This window comes from Acipenser ruthenus, chromosome 21 (assembly GCF_902713425.1).
Source record: "Acipenser ruthenus chromosome 21, fAciRut3.2 maternal haplotype, whole genome shotgun sequence".
Classification (NCBI taxonomy): domain Eukaryota; kingdom Metazoa; phylum Chordata; class Actinopteri; order Acipenseriformes; family Acipenseridae; genus Acipenser; species Acipenser ruthenus.
The window spans coordinates 29,995,381-30,007,913 of NC_081209.1; positions in this window are offsets into that span (position 1 = coordinate 29,995,381).

Genomic DNA, 12,533 nt, shown 5'->3' on the forward strand with positions numbered 1-12,533 from the left:
TACACACATAAGTGTTAATATTAATATTTCATCAAATAGTTAAAAACACAAGTAAAATAAAATCAGTACCTATATTTGCCTGGATCCACATTTTATCAATATAATTTTTGTGCAAAAAAAAAAATCCTATAATAAAAATCATATTCTATAGTAGTCTATAGTGTCACTCGGTGGTCAGATGAAAAAAAAAAGTTGTTTGTATGCGAATGCTTTATATTACATAATATTACAGGCAAGCAATTACAAAGTAACAACCCAGCACAAAAAAAATATTAGATTCGCTAAACTGCTCAAAGTACGGATTGTTTTATGAACTAAAAGGAAATAAATATACAGTTACAATCAGTACAAAATTGAAACCTCGAAATAACTCTATGCACTGCTACCCATTCCCGCTAGAGGGCGCTTGAAGCCCATTAATCGCTCATCAACAGTTGTGGGCTAATAAAACCTTGCACGCTGTATTTTTCCTGAATGTATCCAATACCAGTACTGCATGGCTGTCTGTCTTCTTTGTAAGCGAGTAAGTTATTACATTTGTATTTGTGATTTTACAGCGTGGTCATCCATGACATTTTTGTTGTTTTTTGTGTTTCTAGTAACTAATGAGTAGTGCCTACCTCCAACGTGATTGATGGAATTTGTCTGAATTGGTAACATGAAGTGCGTGTGCGTGTGCGTGTTCCTGTATCTTGATACATCTTTGGGAATTAAGTAGTTTCAGTGTTTAGTACTCATCCTTTTCATGGTCCTCCACCTGTCCTTGATCAGAACGGCTGTCATTCCACTAAAGGGTTTAGCTTTCCATGACCATGTTTTGTTTTGTGGGACACATATATCCCTTCTACCTTAAAGGGTTACTTGTTTCCATGGCAATACGTGACGAGTTGAAACGTTTATAAACTGCGTGTGTGGCTCTCATCTTTGCATGGGAAAGATCTCCTTTATAAATAATAATATATAAAAAAACTAGAACAATACAGAATGTACCCAAAACAAGTGCCTTGTAATTCAGAGCTGAACTGCAGCCCTATTTCTGCGTATCTATTACGTGCCATTGTTTGTTAGAGTACACAGGACAGCGTTGCTAGGTGTGTTAATGTATAGTCTTTAGCGGAGGTGTAGGGGGTTGTCACTAGACTATTGGAGATTTTTAACCCTACACATTCTTTACCTGAAATCCTTTTGTTGAACAGTAAGTATCCTCAAATGGCATGTTGTTTTCTCGCTCTTACTGCCCTCTGGTGGCTGCTGTCATGCTGTTGTTTCGGTGTTGCGTTCAGGGTACACCATAACTGTTCCACTTGATCTGGAGCTGCAAGCAGGACCAGTCGAGGATGTTTGGGATTGTGCATGCGATGCTTCAGGGTCATCATCCACGTCCTTCGAAAGACCACAGATTGCATTGAAAACAAAGCCAGAAACAGTCAGTAATAATGCAGTTCTGCTGCTGTCCTGCAAGTCTTGAGAAGAACCTGTTTAGACATTAACTCTCTCTGTTCTCTCTTGTACAGCGATGTATAGCTTGTACTTATAATGCACGCGGTAGCACCAATTACCTCGGCTTTTGGCAACACCAAGTTTCGGAGCTGTAACAAAGTGCACTTAAAATATACAAATAACAGGACTGGCTGGACTAATTCCCAGTTTGCTGAAGGAAGGTAGTGTTCCGTTTTAAGTGCAGGCTGTGTCAGTGCTGTTTAGAAATGTGTTGATAAGGAAGCATGTACAGTACCGAGGTTTTTAACAGGCTCATTTCCTGTCCTGATTATTCCAGGGGTCGGGGGTTGTGGTGGATACTGCTTTAACTCTGTCTTATCATTTTTAATAACATGAAATATGTTGCGTAGGCTGTTCTTATAGTACTTTAAATGGTAGTGCTTCAGTCCTTGCTCTAAAACGGGTGGCCAGCTGGTTCATTAGAGTTAGGGCAAGGGTAAGAGTTAGGGTTAATGCTATGGTTAGGGTTGGAGTTCAAGGTAAGGTTAGTTAGAGTTAGCGCTGGGGTTAAAATTACAGTTATTCACAGCAAAGGTGAACAGAAGTATATTTTAAACAAAGTCTTTGGAAACGATGTAAAATTTCAACAGGAATAAAAGGGAATGTATTTTAAATTGAAAAATAAATAACTCATAAAGGAGATCATCTTACAAAAAAAACACAAAAAGTGAAATCCTAACAATTCAATCACCTGCACTATCAGATTCCAGTAGGAGTTCTTTGGCACATAATCTCTTGCCTTAATTCCAGGCCTTTATCCCACAGCCCAGCTCTCAGAACTGGAACAGCCATGTGGGAATGATAAATTAATAATAACAATAATACTAATTGAAAAAGCAGCAAGCGCCTCAGTCTGCTAGCACACTGACACTGATTTGAGAAGGAAGTTTCAACACATTATTAAGCATTGCACTCGCCAGGTTTAAGAAGTCTATGACCATTACTTTAAACACTCAATCGAAAGATATAAAAAAAATAACTTTGTATATAAATCTAGACAAATGTTACGACAAGAAGACAGTGATGCACGTTTGTCTAAATGTAGTAAAACATTTATTTTAGTATTCTGTGTTACAATTACATTAGGGGTATTCAGTTATTTCAAAGTCAATGCTGTAGGTGACAAGTTGCTGCTGCTGACTGGTACCTAATCCCTTCATGTGTTGTAGTTCAAACTCACTTCAAAGGTCTAGATGCAATGCAGGTTCCAGAAGAGAGCAGAGGTTCCAGAATGCAGCTGTAGCATGGTACAGTGAAGAACCAGAAGATTCTCAGAGCATTCTGCTGACAACCCCCCGCCCCTGAGCTGAGTCTGATTTCATGAATACAGTGGGATTGGAAAAGGAAGCTTGAGAAATTATTCACCACTAAGGCACCTAGTGCTTACCCCTGCTGAGGCATTTATGATAGAATAAAGATGCCCTGTCAAAAAAGCCTTTGAGTAACAGTCATTTAGAATGAAGCACTGCTTGTCAAAGCAAAGTTGAGCATCAGATTATACAGTTTAATGACACACCAGCTCATTTTCTGCTTCTCTCTCTGATTTGTCGGTTGTTTTTTTTTTGCCTTTGAACAAATAGAGATGAAGAGACATGGTAAACAGAAATGGCTGCTAACTGAAAGGAGCTGTCAGCTCTCGCTGTGCACCGGTAAGGGGCAGTATTATTAGTCAGCTCGCTTTGACTAATGCATTCTCTTCTTACAACCCCAGCAGGGTTGCAGGACGTCTGAAATTATTTTCAAATAGCAGGGAGCCTCATCATGTCACAGTGCCAGCATCTGAGTGTTAAAAAGCAACAAGAGCCTTCATTGCAAGCATCGCTTTTTAAGCCTGAGGAGGGTTGGCATCTAATTGTGTAAACCTCACTGTAAGGGTTTTTATATGGGCTGTCTGTCCTGAACCAAGCAACAACAACCAGAGGAACCTGCCTCTCTATAAAGCCTCCTACGTCAGGGTTTGTACAGTGCGCTGCAGTATTGAAAGTAGCAGCTCGTAGAACTGGAAACGCCTGATGCTGGGGGGTAAAGAGGTTCAAATGGGTTAGAATGTACAAGCTGTAACCTGACTCTCCCCTGAGTACTATAGTATAGTTCAGAGTCATGTTATGTTGCATCCCAGTATAGTACACCTGACAGTTCAAATATCAAAATAACTCCTCCCGTGACTAATACAAGTGGTCTTGGGAAGGGATTTTAAATGACCCAAGGATGGCGCAAGCTGCTGTTCTTTCAGAAGTCTTCCATAAACAAGGAGCATATTAATAGTCGCTAAAAAGCAACAGCCATCATCAGTTTAAATATTCATGTGTGGGAGTACTGGAGAGGAGTGGAGAGCACAAACAGTTCTGTACGGAAACACATTCCATTCACTGTGTGCGCAGTAACTCCTCATCATGAATCAGCAAGCAAGTTACTGCCTGTACGATCTTCTCATGATCAATACTTACAATAAAATAAACCTCAGCTGGAGGTGCCTATCTTTCTCCTATAGGAGGGTGTCCAGAGACATGCTATATTGCATGTAAATAGGATGCACGCCCATCCCAAATGCAAACACCAGCAGAAATGAGTTTTAACAGGAAATGCTAGAGTAGGTGGGTGTTTAGAAGGTGCAGTTTAGAGTCAGGTAAAGCAAAGACAACTGGTGCCAATAATAATGTAAAATAATAAGTTCTGTAAGAAAAGAAAAGACCTGTGCTATGGTGACATTCACTCAAAACCTTGAATGTCAACACACACACGCACGCACGCACGCACGCACACACATTTCTCATTGACTAATGCCATGTGTTTGGGAGTGTGTAAAATGGTTTTGACTAGGAGTCTTTCTCAATGTAAGCTAGGTAACATTTTCAATGAAGTGTCTTCCTGATTTGGGTGTGTTTGGGGCTGTCTGGAAGGTTGAATAGTGGTGTTGTACATGCAGTGTATCTTTATCTCTTTCCATAAACACCTGAACCCTGCTATGTGTGTAACCCCCCCCCCCCCCCCCCACCCTCTTTGTCACTTTATTAGCCAGCGAAGGAACCTCAGGACGAGGTTAAGGGCCGTTTGCAACATTCTGGTGAACAGGGTGCTGGAGGGGCTGTGCTGTCAGTTCATTAATTGATTGGGCTGCATATGATTAATGGGTTTGGAAAATTTGCTTCTGCTAAGTAACATTTTAAATCCATTGGGTAGAATTAACAGAACAAACGCAAACTACTTAAAATACTCTCCCTGCTTTGTTTCGCTTATTTCAGTTGCCCTACAGTTATATTTTGTTTAATAGATTTACTGCAACTCAGTTAGAACCTAATCTATTGTTAGAGTAAAAAAAAATTGATGAGGAATTAGGATTCGCCCAAACCCAACATCCGGACGACTGCAGTGGTATCCAGGAAAGAAAGGGTTAAAAGGGAGTCTCCATGTAGGCAGATCTCTAGTACTGCTGCAAACAAATTACCCCAATAACACAGGAGGCATGCCATACAAACAGAATTATAATAACACAGGAGACATGCAATACAAACAGAATTATAATAACACAGGAGACATGCCATACAAACAGAATTATAATAACAGTTATTACATCCAGGCCTTTAAAAACACAGCAATCACTTTGTTCCTGTAATCCCATAGGTCTTGTATTTTGTAAAGTAATATCTACGAACCGGAATGCTTTAAAAACACACACAGCTTTTTAGCTACGGAATGCACTCCTGTGCAGTTTGTCTAGTTTTTGCTGTGGAGCTCGCCACAGATAGGTAGGTGTGCAGAAGACATGGGAGTCTCGCAATGACCCAGCTCTTGCAGCTGTTGTCTTGTCACGCCTGACCTCTGCTCTAACCCAGCAGCACTACACTATAATATAGAGGCTGTGGACTGGATCCACATCTTCTGAATAGCAGCAGGAGTGCACAGATACTGTGTTTCGTGAAGGACGTTCTATTCTGTTGGTCTTGATTTGGCTGATACCGTTCCACCAGCTCTGTCCTGCAAACTCTTTTGTTGTTTTTCTTGTTTCGAAATGTGCTGTCTTTAGCAGAACGTGTAAATGCTCTAATGGATAAAATCAAGCAAGTTAATGTCTCCATGTGCTTTGTACACTCGACGCCCTGCTGGATTACCCAGAAACCCAGCAGGCGTTTGTACAGAAGAGGAGTTTCAAAGTCCTGTAACCCCCGCGGCAGCTATTTTTTATTTTGTTTGTTTTTATCACATCTTTCATCCGGTATGGATTCCCACTTTGTAGGAGGGTGAGCACAAAGCAAACATCGTCACTAGCTATTTTTTTCCTGTGGGGTTACCAGTAGCTGAAATTTTGGACAAAAACGGAACAGCTCAATTGACTGGGGCCGGGACATCAGTCTTGCGGTAGGGAATTATTTAGTTTAGTCAGAGCAGGCCCTCAGTGTGGAGTGCAGAACCTCGTGAAGGAGGGTGGATACATAGTTAAAAGCCTGCAGCCATGCATCTTATTGGGCGGCATCACCTGCACTGTGCAATTCCCTGGATGCTCATATGTAAGCATCATGCTGTGTCCCGTCCCATAACCTTTCTGAGACAATACTGCATTACCTAATTAATACCATGATTACTGCATGCCAAAGAGGTATTAATGCAGTAAGCAAGTAAGGTTGCATGTGAGACATCTGGATGATTAACCTCAACCCTAACCCAGTACAATCCTTACAGTTTTTCTTTTCATTCTTTAAATAGCAACTCCTAAATAGTATCGAGCATGATTGATATTCTGGTTAAAGCCATACCTCCCTGATCCAGGTTTTTGTTTCAACCAATTCTCTTTTTCTGTGTTTGTTTTATTAGTCTCAAGGACTGTCTATTTGCAAGTGCTGTCTGTCCCTGCACTGGAAAACAGTGCATGGTTGAAAACGTGGACCGTAGAATGACCACAGATTTTTTTTTTTAAGAAAAAATGTTTTTGAGAATTTATTTTGAAGGTTATTTGAAGAAACGGAATGTGTTGGTATGAAGGAAAAACATACATGCCCTTTATATATTCAAAGTAAAAGTAAAGCAACTAAATAAATTGGAACACGATGCATGTTAGGACTATTGCATGCACACTATCTGAATCTTCTTGCTGTAGTCTGCTGCTGCCGTACCTAGTTTGCTGTTTGGATATTGCATTCTCAGAGGTGGCCTCCGAGCCCATGGTAATGTTGTTTTTGGTGCACGTTAACTTCAACACTGACACGGTTTTGTTCAGTTCATTTGCAATATGAGTTGCTGAAGCTAAACATCTAAGAAGCTGCTGTGCTTGTCGTTTTTAGAATACAAACTGATTAAATGCTTGCCAAGCACCACACTGTTGGCTACGTTGCCTGAAACCATAATTTCATCTAAAGCCCACAGTTGAAAAATGATACTGTTTGCAAGCCCGACTTCATTTGCACTCAATTGAAAGCCGAGACCATGTGAAGCACTTCAAAGACCGGGGTTGCCCTGTGTCAATACGATGACAAGTAATTTCTATCAGTGGCTAGAAGTTGGAACCTCAAGAACAAAGGCAGAGAAAAGTTACAACAATATATGTGTTCTGTACGCATTTATATCGAATACAGAAGTACTTCCCTCCGGAACACTGGAAGGGCTGAGTGAACATTTCATTGGGCTCTACAATGCCTTTGCTGTACAGAATTGAGTTTAGAAAAGTTTAGAAAAGTGAGTATCCTTTATCCTGCATTTCAGTATAAGTTCAAGGCAGTTGTTTAGCCACAGAACATGAGCACGTTTGGAGCATGTCTGCCCCTGCTGATTACCCAGTCGATGAGAGTGAGTGCTAAGTACTGAGCCGTGAACACAGCGGGGTCCTGGTGCAGCTCCTTCACGGAGTACGGCAGGGGGCTTTGCTTCTTTGCATCAATCACTGATGTTGCTATTGACTAGACTGTAAGCGATAAAGCTGTGCCATGCACCACTGATATGGCATGAAGACCAATCTGCACATTACCTTAACACAGACACATTGCCTGGAGAAAAGGAACAGACTCCTAGGCAGAAAACAAAAAGGCAGGTTCATGCAGCAGGAACTATAGTTGAGGTATTGTGTGTGCAATGTCACTGCTTGCCAAGGCACATCAACAGTAGATCCCAGTTACCTTGGCAACCAGGATTTCTGACGCAAGGTATTAAATCCCAGCTAAGTATTTAGTACTGGCTGTCCCACTCTGCAAGCTAGTCCATTTTACTTACATAAATAGATACAAGTTTCACGTTAGTTACAGCAAAATGTATTTAACTTCAGCCACTCGGTTGAATTAACTCAAAACATTGGCTGTTTGGCTATGCAAAAGTTTCTGTGTATGGATGCAATTTTGAGGAAATTTTATAGGTTGTGCAAAATTTACTGAAAAATAATAATAATGAAATAAATAAATAAATAAAAATACAGCTCACATCAATTTTGTATTTATCCAATAAATCTATATTTACATTTAAAATTGTAATACCAGCAATTGCTGAAGTCTGTAAAAAGCCAAAGCAATACTTAATTGGTCTATAGAAATTACATGAAGCATAGAAAATAATGTTCTATTCTATTACTCTTTTATTTTCTGGTTTCGATTGCTACTGTGCACAGCATTGCAGAAAGTCTGGTGTCAGTGCTTCTTTGGGAGTTTTTTAGTTTGGCCGTACTGTCATGTTCTGATCGTCTCATCATAGAAGCGCAGAGTAATATTCCACTCCCTAGCTTGTTTGTGCCAGCTTGTAGAGCACAAGCAGGTTTGTTCGGTCTGTTTTCCATGATATTGTTATTGGATCAAAACAATCTGTACTTTCTATAACACTGGCTCAAGGACCAGTTATGCATTCCAGCTGTGCTCAGCAATTCCAGATGATGTCAGGTGGGTTTTAAATTCCTGAACTAAACATTGGTCACCCTTTTGACTGCAGGCTTATATATATATATATATATGACAACATCTCAACCTCCATCTGGTTTTCATCAGTGTTTGTTTAGGCTTATGCTTAGTAATGGCTACACTGTGCAAAATACACTTCCCAGAGCAACCTGCATGTACTGGACAGACCTTGGCATGTTAAAAAAAACAAATTGAAGCTGAAGATATCTAACCAGAAGAGATCCACTGATCCAACATCTCCTTGTTCAGGTATGATCTGCAATGCACCAGCACTGTGCCTTCTGTACTGATGACATGCAGTGTCAGTGAGTTACCAGCACCACTTCATACAGAACCTACTAGTGTTTTCCTTCGAGGTTGCCCATCTAAGTGCTGATCAGTGGCAAACTCTAATGTTTTTTGCAGTTCAGTAGCTGGTATACCAAGGACATGTCTTTTAACACACCGCCATTCATTGAATGGAACATTTTATTAAAATAAGCCAATATCATGTCATGCATTTAAGATCCCCAGAATGGGATTGCGTTTGATAAGGGATGTGCTGGCTGCCAGCTCCTGCTCATCCGTTTGTGGGTGGAATGTTTTATCATTGTTGCGCAGTGTGTTCCTGGAACGAGGGCGTTTCTCTTCCCACTCTTAAAACCCGTTGTTCTCAGTAGAGGTTTGATGTGCAAGTGTTTATGACCCTTTTACTATAACAAACCCTTTACTCTAATTCGTAACCATGCTTAAAAAGTTCATCATGTCAAGACCGGGTGCCGGGGTTGTAAAACTTTAGTTGGCTTTAACTTTTGACTTGCTTGCTAAGCAAAGTGCTGGGCCAACGTTAATATTTTGCAGAATGAATCCAATCCACTCTGTTTAATGTGGAAAACTGAACTGTCACGGCAGTGATACATTCAATTACATATCAGCACAATGCAGAATCAGAACTGTGTCTCCAAACACCTATTGGCATTTCTCATCGTTCTGCGTGACTTTCCTACCTGAAAAGTGCACAGCAATTTGCATGTGTGCCAGCTTCACTGTGCTTCACTGGAGTCACATGCCAAAGGAGAGTACGGGTGCAATAATGCGGTGAATACAGGCCACCACATTTCAATAAAGCAAACATAGCAAGTTATAATGAACAAAGTCTATGCGTCTGTAGAGGAAGACTGTTTATCTTCAGTCAAACCAGACATAAATGGTCACCAAAGGGACTGAGTCTGTGGCTGCTGTAGGTAATAACATTTCCAGGAAGCATCAGAGGAACACATTATTGCTGCCTGTTACACAAAACAGAAGAAGGTGTCAGTATTCCATCGCTCCAGGGAGGCACACTCCTTTTTTAATTACGAATGTATATATAATTTAAAACACCCTTTATTAAAATAGATTGCTGTAGGAACCCTGAAAACTTGAAAGTAAACTGCTGTAGTAGTGTCTTCCAATTTCAGAAGGGTGCATTTGCATGCAGGTGATACTGTGGGAAGGCTGTGCTTTCAAAGGGCACAGTGGGGTTGCTGAAGGGAGAAGGGGGCGCAGTGCACAGTGGGGTTGCTGAAGGGAGAAGGGACTGCGAATGCAGGCACTGGTGTTTTTAATAAATCATATTGCTTTGGTAATTAACATTAACAGAGCCAAGTTTCTTTGTGGTCTTGGAGCACCATTATAAAAATGCAATGAGAAGTGTTTTTGAAGTCATAAGCTGCGTCTCATCGAAGCAACTGTGCAGGTTAAGCTCATTGCGTATGCCTCGTTTTGTGACTTACTGTCGTTTTTACAGAAAAATGCTGTATTATGGACGTTCATACTTTACTTACTAGGTAGACTTTCAGGTTTTGTAGATGCTGAAAGCTGCACACACAATAATGCTCGATTGAACACTAAAATAGAAGTGTACAGCATTGGTAAAACAAAGCATGGTTATAGCGACACACCCCTGCATAACTGCCCTTCATTTGAAACCTGCTAGGCTAGCTATACCCTGCTACTGCTTGCAGCAGCAGGAGGTTAACCATGGCTGCAGGAAGCCGGGTGTGTTTTACAGGAATCACAAAGGTGATGATATATACAAGTCCAAGATGTAGCGCTAGTTCTTCACCATTACATAACATTGTACAGTCAGGAGGCAACCTTGAGAAAAGCGGATTGATTGATGGATTGCTGACGCTGGGACTGGGATTTTGGTGCCTGATTATTTTGATATGGATGATATTCTGTTTGTTTTTAAACTCTAGACATTTGAAGCACGCTGCAGCAGGGATGGTGTTAAATCTATCCCTTGTGCTCTGTTTTTTTTAATTTTTATTTTAACTGCAGTGCTGCTCCGAGTCTCCAGGGGGCACTGTCCTACTCTGACACCAAATGGCAGGAAGAAGAATCAGAGGCGGGAATGCTGCAGTTTAAGCGCTGGAGCGCACATTTATTAAATAAACAGAACAAAACAAACAAACTGACAGGACACAAGGGCCAAAATAAAGAGTTAAACAACACGCACTACTGGCTGAGCAACCCCTTCACTGGCTTCTCTTAAACACCTACCAAACAAAGGGCTTTTCCCCCTTTTTATACAGGTGGCCATTCCCCAATTAGCACCCAATTATCTAATTAGGGAATGGCCACATCTGTGATTGTTGGCAGAGATAGATTTAACCCCACCTGTGCCACACACTCCTGTGACCTGATCCCAACACTGCCCTCTAGTAGATCGGAAATACCACTATTCATGCATGTACCAAATTGGCTGTTTAACAAAGAATCAAAAGATATATTCTGGTTGTTAAGCTCCATTGCTTTGTGCACGTAAGTCCTTTTTTGTTACTCAATTTGTTCTGATTTTATTTGCTCTATCGTTGCTATCCGAGATTCACCCAGTTTATAAGAGGGAGCTCATCCTTCACAATTACTGTAATTCACTCTTACCCTTTATACAGAATTGCATACTTATTTTACTGTTGCATAACCGTCAAATCTCACACCTGTCTCTCCATTCAAAGTCGCTGTGGAGTTTAATTCCTCTTATAAGAAGGGTGGTGTCAGTGTTTTAATCCCTGAACCGTTAGAACTTGCTGCATTTGTTCTAAGCTATCCGGTACCTAATCTGCTCAGTAAGTCTCTTGGCATAGGCCTAGGTTCACACCCCTGGTACGAAGCCAGTGGCTCTCGAGGGACACACTAGGGATCGCTTTCATTAGTGGAGTAGCAGTCCATCTGCTAGCACGACCACACTCTAAAACCCCATCAGCTTCAGAAAGCTGACAGAGATTGTGGTGGGGATTTTTAATCTGCTTGACAAACCTGGCTGACTGGCTGTCTGTCTGGACTGTTGTCTCGTTACACGCATTGTGCAAATCATCTCAAAAACGTACAGCTTGTGGGCTCCCGAGTGGCGCATCCAGTAAAAGCACTCGCTAGAGTGCAGGATGCGCTCTATAGCCTGGACGTCGCGAGTTCGAGTCCAGGCTATTCCATAGCCGACCGTGGACGGGAGCTTCCAGGGGGCGGTGCTCAATTGGCCGAGCATCACCCAGGGGGAGGGAGGGTTAGGTCGGCCAGGGTGTCCTCGGCTTACCGCGCACCAGCGACCCCTGTAGTCTGGCCGGGCGCCTGCGGGCTTGCCTGTAAGCTGCCCAGAGCTGCGTTGTCCGCCGACGCTGTAGCTCTGAGGCGGCTGCACGGTGAGTTCGCAGTATGTAAAGAAGCGGGCGGCTGACGGCACACGCTTCGGAGGACAGCGTATGTTCATTGTTGCCCCTCCCGAGTCAGCGCAGGGGTGGTAGCGGTGAGCTGAGCCTAAAAAATAATTGGGCATTTCAAATTGGGGAGAAAATAATAAAAACTAATTGGCAATGACTAAATTGACTAAAGTAAACAAAAAAAAACGTACTTGGCTTGGCTTCTTCTTATAGAGCACTCTATAAGAAAAGAGACGAATACAAATCCTTCTTGCGGTGGGATTCCTGTGAAGCTGTCACCAATAGCAACGCTGTCAGGGTGACCACTTCTAAAGGGCATCTTCACAAACTCAATATAGTCTGCAGAGAGTTTCGTACAGCAGGGTCCATTCATCTTGTGACTGTATCTGTGTCTCAGCCACTACTGTGATGAAAAAAAAAAAAAAAAACCTTTCCCCAACTTCCATCTGATTGCTGTCATCAACAGCATGGGACAGTGGATTAA